We start from the raw sequence: 15,190 nt of genomic DNA, 5'->3' as shown, positions 1-15,190 counted from the left end.
CAGTTCTGAACCCTAGTAGAGGTTTGGAGGATGGGGAAGAGGAGATGAATTTGAGACACCCCAGAAAGCAGTGCAAATGTCACCTGTTTATCCAGCTCCTTTTCTGTTGTCCCCACTCCAGTCTTCAAATCCAGGCGCCGATTCCTGCCCTGTCTTTGTGAGTTCAGAAGAAGGTCTTACTCAAAAATGCTATTAGTCAACTTATTATGACTATATTTGAGAAAAATAAATTGCATCTTTAAAAAAATGAAAAATTGACTTAATGCACACCATTTTCTATTTTCATCCAGACTGCTTTTTAAAGTAAGTTTTCAACATTGCAGCTAATTTAATGTACAAAGTTATATTATTATTCACCAACAAATAGGTGTGGAAGATATATCTCAGAAGGAAAAGGCTACATCCCACCAAGTAGAGTTCTGAGAGTGTTTTATTTTTGTATTGTTAATCATATGCAAATATGTGTTAGAACTGTTGATACATTCATCTTCATAATGTCTTTTCAGCTTGTTAAAATGAAGTTTAAGAAGCTCCTGGAGGAGTAATAGGCTGCATATAATGGACTAGGGAGTGAAAAGTTTGGTTCTATATGCTTAATTAGTTTCTAATTCCTCTGTAATCTCATCATGAGTCTCTAACAGAAAATAATATTGACCATACATATGGTACAAGTGGGTGCTGGCATTTTAGATCATTCTCAAGGGGGCTCACTAAATTATTTACTAAGCCTAATGTATTACTGATTGAAATTAAATTTCACCTCCAGTGTAATTTTAAATTTGATGAGTAAGTAGTACCCTATGAACATCATAGGCTTCTCTAAGAAGTAAGTGAAATAGGATGCCCAGCATAATGTGTGTGAAGAAATAAGCTGATACTTCGCCCTGCTTCATTTAAAGAATAAAGAAAGGTTCATACATCAGGAAAGAGAGGAAAAAAAAAACTACTTTGACCCTTAGGTAAATAAAAACAAAGCAAGTAAACAATGACAACAACTACAAGATTCATTCTTTCTAGCTCTAGCTCCCGAATTAAACCAGATCTTGAGCTTTCTTGTAAGAGAAAATATTTTTTTTTGCAAAAAGATGCTACAAATCTTTATGAAATATGATAATCGTGTCGGAAAGTTTAAAAAAGAAAGTTACTGATTTTCTACTGTGAACGCTCACTACAAATTTGATAAATGCCTATTCTGTTTTTTTTTTTTTTTTTTTAATTTAACCAGTTTTCCTAAAATCTGCACTCCAGTGAAAACTTTTCTGCAGGTGAACTTACTTTTCCAAATACTTTGGTCTCTGTCTTTTACATCTAATTTCTAGTAAGGGCTTAGTAAATTGTTGTTATTATTATATTGCTACTATTATGGCAGACCTTTTCATAGACATAAATAGAAACACATAGGCACTTTCTATGATAAATTTCCACACTGCAAGTGTTCTGGTGGCCTTGGCAAAACTATGAGACATTTGATTACCCTTGTTATGTGAAGCAGTGATGTGTGTTTCCCTAATGTTTCACTGAACATGGTATTCTTTTGGGGATGCTGAAAATTTGGGGAGACATTCCTGAGAGTTCTGTATGTCTGGCTATCGTTTACTACATTTTTATTCCACCAGGTGCTATGTGTAAGTAAAATGTACAATGTATGTCCACCAGTCTTAATGGACTGCCCCTATAGGGGACTGTATAGACCACTTCCAATAGAAAGGCTCTCTGGCCTGGGCACATTGTTCCTATACACTGACCGCTTGAAATGTTTTGAAGATTCTAGATACATTTGGTCAGATGACCCAAACTGGCTTTTCCAAATAAAACACAACGACTGACACATGTAAGTGACCGTAGAAACTGACAATTCTAAAAAAGTGAACTAATCTGGACATAAAGACTATGTCCCTGGCAACTCAGGGATGCCTAGCCTGCCCCACACCCTTGCAGGGATAAATGTGACAAAGTTGAGATATCAAAAAATCTCTAGGGCCATCTTCCATCTTCTGTATATATATATATATATATATATATATATATATATATATATATATAAAATGCTTATGTATGTTTTCTCAAATTTCAGTTGACCACGATTTCACATAATCAGTCCCAGTGAACACTCTAATATTTTGTGATCTGAGTGAAAATTCTTCCAAATTTATCAATGTCTCTAGCTAATGAAGGATAGGTAATACTTGTTTTTAAAAAATTAGTGTATTTCTTAGTGTTCATCTTTTTTGTTAAATATTTATTTATTTATGTTAGAAAAAAAGAGATCACATGAGCAGGGAGGGGGATGTGGAGAGGGAGAGGATGAAAAGAGAGAATCTCCAGCAGACTCCCCACTGAGTGCAGAGCCAGAGGCAGGGCTCAATCTCACAACCCTGAGGTCAGGACCTGAGCCGAAATCTAGAGTCAGACACTTAACTGGCTGTATCACCCAGGCACCCCATTAGTGCTCTTAATATTTTAAAAACTCAATTAGCAAATGTTTATAATGTGTAATATTAAGGTATCTCCTTTTCAGAACTTCATATAGAGCAAATTATGTGTAAGAAATGAGTGTCTAAGTGTCTCACAGAGACAAACTCAGATGGCATCTATTTATACTTTCTATCACTTACATTTAGTAACACAGAATACATGCTACCCTGTTAATAACTTTATCATGGAACTGATATTTGCATCTGAGCTGAATGAAATTGTGTTTGCAATGAGTTCTTTGAATAAATATAATTTATTAATCTTTTAATATTAACAGGATTTGTGAGAATGGCATGTTATACTGAATACTGCTAATTTGCTAAATATTAGTCTTATTAATTTATTACTCTGTAGACAAATAGTTTGCTGAGCAGGTACTGCACATTTGGAATGTGGAGATCAATCTCTCAATGCAAAATATGTGTAAATTGCGAAATATGTCATATACCTTACAACAATGTTGTATTGCAATGATATGCATCATATCAAAGCAGACTTTTAATGGTTCTTTAAAGTCTAAACTCACCTTAAGCCGTCATGCAATTCTCTTAATAATTAAGTACTCACATAATTTTTTATCCTGTCTTCCATTATTTTCTACATTACTTTGCAACTCAGTATTTTATTTTACAACCTGCTCAATAGTTTATATGCCTCCACATGATTTTATTCATGTCCAACAAAGTAAAATTATATAAGAAAAGTTGGAGAAGATCACAGAGGAAATGGGACATAAGCTGCGTCCTGAAAGGAGACTAGAACTCTAACCAATTGCGAAAAGATCTTGACTGTCAGGCAAAGGAGCTTAGAATTGATTTGATGGACACCTCAGAGCCTCTGTATTTTCTGTTTCAATCGTTTTTTTTTTTTTTTTTTCTTTTCTTTTTCTGTGAGCGCTCTTTCTCAGTTTTCAGGGCTCAGGATCTTGGTTATCTTGTTACTTCAGTTCAGAGGCCATCCTAAAATTGAAAAAGAGGTTTAGTCCAGCAGTTAGTAGGTGGAATATGAACAAGAAAACAAGGGCTGTTTCTTATTGTCCAGTTTCATGAAACTAATTTAAATACTTCCGTTTGAGACATTCTCTTCTTTCCTTAGGGCAAAATTAAGCTTTAAGGTTTAGAGGTAAGAAGAAAAATCAAGCATCACCTCCCCTCTTGCTACAAACAAAAGAAAACAAACTTTGTAGCCAGGACAGCAGGAACCTGGCTTTGTAAAATTGCAATCAAAGCTGCTCTGTTGATCAGCCAGCAATAGATCTCAAGTGGTAATCTGGGAGCATGCCACCACCATGATGCTTTCAATTCTAGTTAGCAAATACCCCCTTCTAAGATGAAATCTGTCTCCTATGAGTAGCCATCAGGGCCATAAGGTCGATAAACCCAAATGAAAGTGTATTTTCTTGCCCAAATCCTGTTATAAATTAGGCACATTTTAGAAATGAATATTGTTTAATTTTATTTATTTTTGGACTGAATGCAAAAAAGTTATAGGCTCGTGAGCATATGTATTTTGGATGTATGTACCAATATAAAATGTATCATGATATGCTATTCATTTTTTCAAAGATAAAATGAATATGCAATTACAAAATCATACAATTAAATCTTCAGAGGTATGCAGATACAACCAAACTTAGCAAGGATATAAAGAAATGACAAAAATTGTGAAGAAAAATCACGGGCTATAGCAGTATAATAAGGTTTACGTTCTTTTATCCTTGTGAAAGAAATCAGTAAATTACTTACAATTATCTGGAAGTGTGATACTAATTCCCTTAGTCCATGATATTTTAAATTTTCTCCTCAGGTTTTCATAGAAACTTAGGTTAGCTGGAATTAAACTTAGCTGAGGCAAACTTTGTTTTAGGAGAAAATTTATTTAGCAAATACTACTTTGGAATTTTAGGAAAAGATTTTTCAAAATTATAATCTGTTTATTTGGTCAGATTAAAAAAATTAGTGAAAATTTTGAGTAAGGACTTAATTCCTGTGAAAAAAAGCGAACATCTCAGCACATATCATGTCTAAAATATCTTTCTTTTCCTTCTCAAAGAAATAATATGAGTTCATGGCAATCAAAGATTTTTAAAATGTACCCTTTAAATTGTAAAATTTGGGGGAAATATCTAGATTTCTATATTAAGAGAAAGTTATTAGATTTATAGTCTATATTATATATTGGAAACTCAATGAAAAAGTGGTCTTTAGGATTTTTACCTTTCCTTTTATGTGATAGAGTTTAAAAAGATGAAAGGCAAGCTTTTGTGTTTACATCTGGAGTATAAAAGCGGCTCAGTATGAGAAAAGGACATTCCATGAAATACTATGTCAGAAACATTCTCAGTCAGAATTCCAGAAATAGCAAGATGTTAAATAGATAATTAAAATGTCTTCAAGGTTTAAACCATAGGGACTTAGGGTTTTAATCATGTAGTGTATATTCATCAGAAGTTTTTGCTTTTATCTTGATCAGATTTTGATGCTGTCTTTGGAGGAAGAAAGACCAAGCTCTGTGCTTCTGAAATTCTTTGGTTTGATCGGATCTGATATTAGCATGCTTACCTCAAAATAGCTATCATTTTATTAGATGGCTGGCAGCCATCAGCAATGCTGTCTTGCAGAAACATAATGGGCTTTTCCATTTCTGATGAAATTGGAAAGCTGTGGGAACTTCTGTGTCATGGCATAGGAATTGTGTTACCCACAGTGTAAGATTTTTATTTTCAGGGAAGGAGGCAAACAGAACGTTGGAACTAATCATAGCTTTCATGTAAATAGGTTTTATTCCAAATAATTTTTTAAAAATATAAATGCAGACATAAGAGCATTGGGTTTGGCAGCAAGATGCTTATTGGATAAAAAAGTAATTGTCTATCTAAGTGTGTATTGGAACATTTATATCATCAAAGATGTACAGCTTAGAAATTTACTCGTTCCTGTTTCTCGGTATATGTGACATTATTATTATATTTTTCTATTACACTCTCTGCATCTGAAAAAGGCACCAGAAGTATACTTGACAACTCTGGGCATAAAAATTAATATACAACAAAGTTTATACATTGACATCTATTAATTTCACATTAAAGTGTATCTTCATAAAGTAATATGTAAGACCTAATATGAAATACAATATTGAGTACCATTGATAGTTAAAAAGATCACAAGCGCATTAAATATTTTTCCATATCAATACTCACATCAGTACTTTTATCACGTTAAACAAAAGATATAGATGTGAATTATTGTATCCCTTAATAGCTTACATTAAAAACAAAGCAGAAATATCTTTCATTGTAGTGAATGAACACACTATAAATAATATTTATTTACTTTTGGTAAAAGTTGAGTAGTCCTTTCCATTCTTGTTAATGAAAAGGAAATTAAAATGATTATAGAACAAGATGCTTTAAGTAATTGAAACTTACAAAACTCTGTATTTTACGTAGAATAAAGAAATTAACTTGTCTCATTTGTTGCAACGGATGAGAAAATGATAGGAATAGATTTAGAAATCATATCCATGGAAATGTTCTTATTCACAAATGAGTTTTAAGTAGTAAAACTGCAGATGCTGTTTACACTTTGGTTTAATTGCTTGAAAATACATGCAGGTGGAGAAAATGCTAACTTGTACGTATTCGACAGGGTGACTGGTGGTGAAGCAGAAATGCCCTTCTCTTGTAAAGAGGATTTGTAGAATAATATAAGTAAGTGAAGAAAATATAATTGGTACTTTAAAACATCATTCACAAATAGAAATTAATTTCTAAATTTTAATAAAGAAGGTCAAACATAAAACTTCCTAGAAATGATATTTTAAGGTACAGAAATGTATTTATGAATACATTATATAAATTATACTATATAAATATATAGTATATGAAATATAGTATAGGTAGAATGGAACTTTTGATGAGAATTTTTTTCAAATGTCTTAAACTGTCTAAATACACTAAGCAATGACGCTTTATTGACAATTTTATCTTTGAGATTTTGTTTCTAATCTTGTAAATAACATAGCTGAACCCGAGTAAACTTTAGATTTTCTTTACAGATATTATCAAAATTGAGATTTTTCAATGGTCTCATCAAAAACATCAGGCTAGAAAAAAAGATTTAAATGGTGGTATAGTTATTAAATGTGTAAAACAAGAAGAAAACCCAGCTTAGAGAAATAAAACATTAGAAAAAGCCATCTGACAAAAAGAATACTTCTTTTCAGTATTTAATAGATTGATATTCCCAGGACTAAATGTATAATTTCATTCTTGGTATCTATCAAAGTCATGACATTTTCTTCAGGTTTGTGATTTTGTAGCACCTCTGCAAAAACCAGATATTGTAATGCTGTGATTCCCAGAACACCCAGAGGCACTTTGCCTTTATTCTGTAAGGACTAAGTCATTAAATTTCATCTAATATCAGAAAATGCCCATCAGTTTATCTATTTCCATCCAAAATTCCTAGAATTGTTTGAAGTTCCTTACAGAACCTCCCTCAGCATGAAGTCAACCTGAATTTTTTAAAAAAATGTTTTGGTCTTATTTTGGAAATCTTTTAGAAAAACAATAACGTGAGATTTTATCTGAAAGAAATGTTGGAATTAAATATTCTAATGCAAAATCAATTAAAATAAATATGTTATTGTGTTTCAATTTCATTGAATTATTGGTCTCAGATGTTCCAGAGTACCAAAACATATTTAAAGCCTGAGGCTGTTTTTATACACACACGCACACACACACAGACACACACACACCACTCTTCTAAAACATTCAGTTGAATAAAATAACACTGGTAATACTTTTTAAATTATAAGTGAGATATTTATCTGAAAATACCTTTTATTTAAAATGATTACTGAACTAAACTTTTATATTTTAGCAAAGTGCCATTTATATATAAATAAACCAAACAATATGTTTTTGTGAAGTTTTATTTCAATAATACCGCAGGTAATAGCAATTTACCTATAATATTAAACATATTATATTTTAGTTAATGTTAATGAAAAAGAAAATTGGTTTATTATCCATCAACTCTTCTACCTCAAATTGGGAATTTTAAATAACTAAGCTTGAATATTTAAAGCACAAACTCATTCATATCAATCAGACATAATTTTTATTTTGCCTTTTTGAGAAATGATCTAAATACTCAATCATTTAGGAATGAAGATTATAATTAAAACAGTATGTGATTTGATGTTAATCAGAAATTATATGATATACAGTAGCAGCTAAAAAGATTCAAATGACTTCCAAATAACAGAAGTAAAGCTGAGAACAGTCTTTTAATAAAGGCCATTTTGCCTGGTAGGAAAAGATTGTTAGTTGTAAAAAGAAACCTTTTAAACTAATATGATGAGGTGCATGTAAAAATTAATATTATGCTCTAATGTTCTCTCTAGTGAGTAGCCTAGGTTGATTTATTCATTTAGGTAATTATGTTCAGCAATATTAGTAATTCACTGTTAAATTGAATTTGAAGAACGCACAATAAATTGAAACTGTAGTCATATTTCTTTCTCACTGTGTAACAAACAGAGATGTATTGATGTAAGTTCTGAGTGTACTACATAAGTTAAATTCCCTAGACTGCAATTTGATCAAAAAGCTTTAGACATTTACTTGAGCTATATTAGGCAGCTGCCATTGGATGGCAGTAAAATTCTACATCAATCACTTTAAGCAAAGTGAAGCTGGGAAAATAATGGGACTTTTCTTTTATTATTTAACAGCAGAATGCTGATTTAAAAGGCAAAGCTCGGGGGGTTGTGTATATTGTAGCAATACCAACTAATTTTTTTAAGTGTTTTCTTCTCCTCTCCATTTAAAGGGATATGCAATTCTAGAAGGATCATTTATAGTATTTTATCACTCCAAGAGATCAGGTTCTTACTTATCTTTTATGTAATAAAAAAATCTCACATTGTATTTTAAAAGAAGTCAGTAAAAGGAAATTAACAAATTTATATGATTTGAACCTTTTCTGCATTCTCAATGCCTAAGCCCACAATTTTTCTGTTTATAAAGCACACTTGCATTTTCATTTCATTCAGGCCTTGAAAGGCTAACTTATTTACAGACCTGTAAACATCATAATGCTTATAATTTACTTTTAAAAATTCCAGAGGACAAAATTTCAAATAATATAATAAATATTACTAAAGGTGATATTACAGAAGAGATTTTTTCCTTCTAAGGAGGCTTTAAATTCTGTGCTTGCATACCACTGAAATTAGTCAATATTTTGCCTTTGAGATTTTAAAAACAGTGTTGATGTTTCTGGCTTCATATTAAAGATGGAGATCTAAAAAAGATTCACAGAGAGTACAAATCTAAAAAAAGAAACTAAAAAACTTTGTCATCTTAAACCTGTTGTGTTTATCACATGAAATTAGCAGGAATGAATATGGTAGAGTAAATAAAATGAGACGTATCCTACATGCTATATCATATAAAGAAATATGTGTTCTTCTGTCCCTTCTCTTCATTTAGATTATTTGGTTAGAAGTTGGTAAGTTCAATTACAATTTATTTTTTTTAATTAATTACAATTTATTTGGCAATAAAATGAACCAATTGTTTTCAGAAAATATTCAGGGTGGTCTGACACAATCAGAAGGCTATTAATCAGGATTTCCTGGGACAAACCACAGACTTCCTTGCTATTTATCCTCTCCCTCACTTTATGTTTAAAGTCTATTAAAAGTTTATAGGTTTACAAAGATCATATTAGGCATTAAAATTCAGGCATCTCATTCTTGCTGCAAAGATTGTTAGAAGAAAAGAAAATAAATGGGTTATCACGAATCCATTCTCATCATGAGGAGTGTAAAAAGCATGCACAGTGGAACAATATTCATTTATTTTTACGACAGCGCTTGAGAAGAGAAAAAAAAAGGAAGTGAAATAAAACTAGGGATATGTAGTATTATTACTTCCATGCACAGGGAGTTAGGAAGGCTGCAATGAAATACCTTAGAACGCCGAGAAGGGTATATTTAACTTTGTGTGTGAGTGTGTGTGTTGTAGGGCGTGATTTTTGCAGGTCTTGGTTTATTGAGTTAATTGGTTTATTTCTGATGCAAGAAAACGCTCATTTAACATTTATTTAAATTGATATTTTAAATGTTTATCCAAAAGAATTTTTGTCAGACTAGATAAGACATTTCCCTGCATTTCTACCTGTGTCATTCTCAAAAAGACATCGTTGACAAAATATGTAAAAATGAATCACAAATACATAGTGGTAGAGTTTTTTTAAAAAGATCAATTTTCAAGATTTAAATATTTTGCATTTTTATATAGCATTAAAATAAAAGCGGTTTCTTCCAAGGAGTACAAGATTGATCGATGCTTGAATCTTAATCTCTGCTTGCTTATGTATAGCTATTCATTCAAAGAATAAGCTGATTTTGCCCTAAAATTTAAGAAAGCCATTGGAAGTGCATAAACTGAATTTGTCTTGAGATACTACCTGTCGAAATCTGATTATTTACATTCATTCAGAAAGACAGTGATATGGTCAAATGTATTCTCAATAACCAGAGCATGTTGCAAACACTTTCTTAAAATTAATAGTTAAATTATTGAAAACATCTGGTGATAGTCCGTAGCTATTTTAGGAAAATCACTGCAAATCTTTGAAGAAATTACATGACTTTACTTTGTTCATGTTTTTACATGAACAAAGATACAGCTTTTTATATTAAATGTTAGACTGGATATACAAAAAGAGGTAGCTTAGAAACCATGATGTCTACTTGAGAATTCACATTGTGCTTTTTACTCTTCTGATGCGTCTGCATTGAATCAGTATTACCAAGCCTGTGCTTAAGCATAGTATTATACTTAGGAGCTGAACAATATTGTGTCAATATTGGTTTTGACACTGACTAGCTGTGTGACCTGGGGAGTTTACTTGATCTCTCTGTACCTTCATTTTTCTTTTTCTTTAAAATGTATGGAATAATAGGAAACAAACTGAGGCTTGCTGGAGGGGAGATGGGTGGTGGGATGGGGTAATTGGGTGATGGGCGTTAAGGAGGGCACATGTGATGTGCCCTGGGTGTTATACACAATTGATAAATTATTGAACACTACATCTGAAACTAATGATGAATTATATATTCACTAATTGAATTTAAGTAAAAAAATAAAATGTATGGAGTAATATCACCTGTCAGGTTTGTTGTAATGAATAGATGAAGAAAAAATAGATACAATTACTACTTAGAAGAGTGATAACACTATAAATGCTGCAATTATTACTATTATGTGCCATGAAAACAAAAGGAAGACACCCACAGTCCCTGCTCTCAAGAAGATCATAAACTAGTTTAGGAGAGAAATGAATGTTTTTGAGGTTTAGCACTTACTAGGCACTAGTGATACAAAGATGTGCAATTCAAGATGCTCACAGGCACAGGTGGGAGACTTCTCAGGCAATGCAGTAAATGAAGTGATAGAGCTATGCTCTGGCTAGTAAATGGCATGCAGAATGGGACACCATCTAGCCTACAGGTTGCAGAGTTGATGAAGGTTGAGCTGTAGGGGACTAGTCCCATAAGAAGCCATGCATTTAAGTGGGTCTTGAAGACTATGAGTCTGGAGGGGAGGAATTTGAGAACTCTAAGCAGCGAATCATTGTAGGTAAAGGCATCAGACACAGGAAAATGTTAACTATTTGATATCCTCCAAGTAATTCAACCATGATGTAGACAGTAGATACATATGAAAAATTAAAAGTCATCCTTTCCCTCAAAGGGATTTAATTAAATAAGAAAGAATGAAGTAACACCTTTCATGTATATGATCTTATACCATAGCAGAATTTCACTGTCATTTAATTTGACATTCAGATTATCCAATGAGGAATTTAGGGCTTGGGCTTCTATCATATATTCCATCTATATGTTAAATCTGGAGATACAAATGATATCCAGTTCTTTCACTAAGAAAATATATCTGGATTAAAAATCACCTTCTAGGGATCCCTGGGTGGCGCAGTGGTTTAGCGCCTGCCTTTGGCTCAGGGCGCGATCCTGGAGACCTGGGATCGAATCCCACGTCGGGCTCCCGGTGCATGGAGCCTGCTTCTCCCTCTGCCTGTGTCTCTGCCTCTCTCTCTCTCTCTGTGACTATCATAAATAAATAAAAATTAAAAAAAAATCACCTTCTAATGAAAATAATACTTCAACAATTTTCCCATTAGATCACCAAATTTTCAATAAGGATGTAAATTTAAAAAATATTATTAGTTGTGATATTATAAGAAATATTGATTTGATTTTCATCCTCATTCCTGGCACAGAGCTCCTAAAATCCTTGGAATTTCCTAAACAGTGAGAGCAATAAAGATATCTCTTGTTATGTTAGTGTTGTAAACTGGGGAAGCACCTGAGGATTGGTTGCCTAAGGAACCAACCCTGAGGTTTGAAGGTTGGAACTTTTAGTCCCACCACTCCTCTCTTCCAGCTCCAGGGAGCAGGGTGGAATTGGAGATTGAGTTCACCAAGGGCCAGTGATTTAATCAGTCATGCCTAAGTGACGAATCCTTCATAAGAGTTCCAAAGAACAGGTTTGGACAGCATCTGGGCTTGTAAACATGTGGAGGTTTGGGGAGAATGGTGTGCTTGGGAAGAGTGTGGAAGCTCTACATACATCCTTCCTCCATACCTTGCCCTGTGCATCTCTTCCTTCTGGCTGTTCTGGGTTATATCATTTTATAATAAGCCCATGATCTAGTAAGTAAAATGTTTTGGTATTCTGTGAGCCACTTGAACAAATTAATCAAACCCAAGGAGAGGGTTGTTAGAACCTCCAGAAAGCTGGTTGATCAAAAGCTCAGATGAAAACTGGAACTTGCAAGTGGCCTCTGAAGTGAAAGGGCCAGGGCTGTCTTATAAAACTGAGCCCTCAACCTGTGGGATCTGATACTATCTCAAGGTAGTATCAGAACTGAGTTGAATTATAAGGATACCTAGCTGGTTAGAGAATTGCCTCATATGGGGGGAAAACCCCTCACCTGTGGGAAATGGATGTCAGAGCCATATATTAGTATAATGAAAAGATATAAAATTTATATTAAATTATACAACTTTACTAACAGGTTGTAAAATAGGTGAAAATTGGGCCAAAATGGCAGATTGCATACAAATTCATGTACAATTAAAAACACAATGAAAATATCATGTACTTAATAAAAATGTTTTAAAGAATTATAAAGCTAAATATATACTTAGTTTCTCTGTCTCATATGTGTATATGAGACATATATATGAGACATATTTCATATACATATGAAATAAACCAGAAATAAAAGTAAACCAGAAATAAAAGTAAACCAGAAATTATGAGAAATTCCTATAAGATAGCAAATAGGTAAAATTGAATTAAGAGAAAAATGAAAGTAAACCAGAAATTATGAGAAATTTCTATAAGATAGCAAATAGGTAAAATTGAATTAAGAGAAATACCAGAACTGAATAAATCACAGCAAAGAGTATATGCAAGGAATGCCAAAATAAAATTCATGTTTTGGTTGAAGAAATGCACTATTCAAATTAGAACCTCAATAGAAAATAAGAACAGATCATCTAAGAACACCTATCTTTTGAGAAAACAGCTCTACCATGAAAGAGACCAAAAGAGTAAAATAGGAAATAGCTCCCAATGAGCAGATTTTAGGGAAATAGAAAACTTTACTTTTAAAAAATATTTTATTTATGTATTTGACAGAGAATGAGCATAAGCCAAGGGAGAGGGAGAGAGAGAGAAGCAGACCCTTTGCTGATCAGGGAGTCTGATGTAGGGCTCCATCCAGGAACCCTAAAATCATGGCCTGAGCCAAAGGCAGACTCAAGGACTGAACCACCCAAGCACACTGGAAAATAGAAAACTTTAAAATAAATATAAGCAATATCCTTTGAGGGAGGAAGGAAGGCAGTAAAATAAAACATTTACTAGCAATAGTAATAAGAATAAGCTTATAAAATGAAAGAAGAAACTGATCATCAAAGTATAAAATTTTAATTATGGGAGAAAAGTAAGCAATTTGTCAAACCAGAAGATTAAACTAGTGAGTGGAAAGATTGTGCTAAGAAATTAGAGCCACACAGGACAGAATGTCTCTCTGATATCCAAAGTTCGTAGAACTTCCCATTTTATCTGGTATTTAATAGTAAAATGTATATTCACGTACCCCAAACTAAATACAACATTTCAGTGAAGCAATGTGGAGATGATTTTGAGTTATTATTTGGCAGCTAATCAGAGTCATGTGTAGACATTTTTAAAGCATATATAATAATGTCACAAGGGAGATGAGTGCTTAAAGAGAGGTCCCTAAAAATTAATTTTAGCTTCTGGGTTTGGATTTTTATGCAGAACAATTTTTAAAGGAATAGAATCTGTATATTAAAATGAAAAATATGCCCTGTCGTGCAAAAAAGAAAAAATCACAAAAAGATGGATGAATACATGTTGAAGGATTTAGAAGTCCAATATTGACTGAGTTGCGTTCCAAAAGGCAGGAATAGTAAATGAGAGGAGACAAATGCTATACAGTTGAAGGAAGACATGTCTTCACATTGAGAGCAGCTACCAAGACACAATAAAATAAAAAAAAAAAAGAAGAAGAAAAACAGACAAGTAGATTCAATGTGGTGAGTTTTCAGAACAAAGAAAATAATGGTAAAATAATTCTGTAGAAGAAAACAAGAAAGCAAGTCAATAAACGTGCACTTGCATGTGTGCACACAAGTGTGCATGCACACACATACACAATGCAGCTTCTCTACCAAAAAGCAGGAATTGAAGTAGCATCAGATTTTCCCTCAGCAAAACTAGGCTGAGAAAGCAATGAAGCAGTATCAATGTTCTGAGGGAAAATGATTTTAAACTTAAGTTCTCTTCCAGTATCTATTTGCATCCATCGATTTATCCCTGTCTGCCTATCTACACACCTATACATGAAAGCAGTTTGATTATATTTTCAAAAAAAGCCCAGAGCAATATTTCTGGTCAAGTATTTTGTTGCAGGAGCTCAACATTCCCCATCAAGAAGTGGAGTCTATTCCCCATGATCTTGAACCTGGAAAGTATGTTTCAACTGTCATGATAGAATGAAGCAGAGATGACAGTAACATTGATTATATAAAACTTTTAAAATGCTATGGGTAAAAGACACCATCAACAAAAAGCAACATATTTGGAAAAAAAATACTTGAAATGTATATGAGACAAATATTTGCCATACATAATTTGTCTAAAAGTTTTTAAAAATTAATAGAAAAATTACAACTACATTTTAAAAATTAGCCAAAATTCAAGTATGACCAAGTCGCAGAAGAAAAAATACACATGGATAATAAAATGCAAAAGAAAAGGTTTATATAATGCAAACTAACATGGCAGCGACATGTCACTTTTCAGACTTCTGACCTCTAGAACTGTGAAAAAGTGAAATATAATATAAGACCCGAAGAGTAAGAATTGCCAGTTTGAACAGTGAAGGGAAAAGACTTCCAGGTGCTGGAAAAGGTGAGGGGAAAGGCCTTGAGACAAGAAATAACTTGACACACACGAGGAACTTAAGAGACACCATATAACTTAAGACTAGTGAGTAGGTTTGAGAGATGAGACCAGCCTGAGGCAGGACCAGATTTAATATTTGTTTGCAATCATTTTCTCCTGATCTATCAATAA

Source organism: Canis aureus, chromosome 22 (genome assembly GCF_053574225.1).
Source record: "Canis aureus isolate CA01 chromosome 22, VMU_Caureus_v.1.0, whole genome shotgun sequence".
Taxonomy (NCBI): Eukaryota; Metazoa; Chordata; class Mammalia; order Carnivora; family Canidae; genus Canis; species Canis aureus.
Note: the sequence above shows the minus strand (reverse complement) of the source record.